The sequence below is a fragment of the Penaeus monodon genome, chromosome 19 (genome assembly GCF_015228065.2).
Source record: "Penaeus monodon isolate SGIC_2016 chromosome 19, NSTDA_Pmon_1, whole genome shotgun sequence".
NCBI lineage: Eukaryota > Metazoa > Arthropoda > Malacostraca > Decapoda > Penaeidae > Penaeus > Penaeus monodon.
The window spans coordinates 47,933,491-47,934,009 of NC_051404.1; positions in this window are offsets into that span (position 1 = coordinate 47,933,491).

A 519-nucleotide genomic window follows, 5' to 3' on the forward strand; every position below is an offset into this window, starting at 1 on the left:
TAGAAAACCAATTCCCATGACTGCTTTTTCACTGCTATGCAGTTGCGCAGCGTTTGTGACGTCATAAGATCAATTATGGACCACTTCCTGGAAGATGTGCTATTTGTGCGTATATTTCGGGAAGGCTGTTAGAAGTTTGTTTGTGCTCCTTCAAAGAACTTTCGAACGTTTATTTTATGATCACTAATTCCTGGATTCGCCTAATTCACGAAGTAATCAATGAACGCCAACTAACCCTTGCACAATTATGTACGAGCGCATTGGTGTGCGCCTGTCTTGCCAACAAGGCTATGTAATTATTCATGAAACGTAATATAAGCTCGATGTACAATAGCTGTTAGGGATGACTTGCTAAAATTTAATTACACTACTGAATTACTGTTTCCGACACGTATCGTCCAATAACTAAATTTTAGTACAAGTAAACTTTTCGGCACATCGCAGATCTCAGCAGGGCAATAATTTTGGGAAATTCCATGCAATACGAACCATTCTATAGCCAGTGGGAGAGCATTCCTC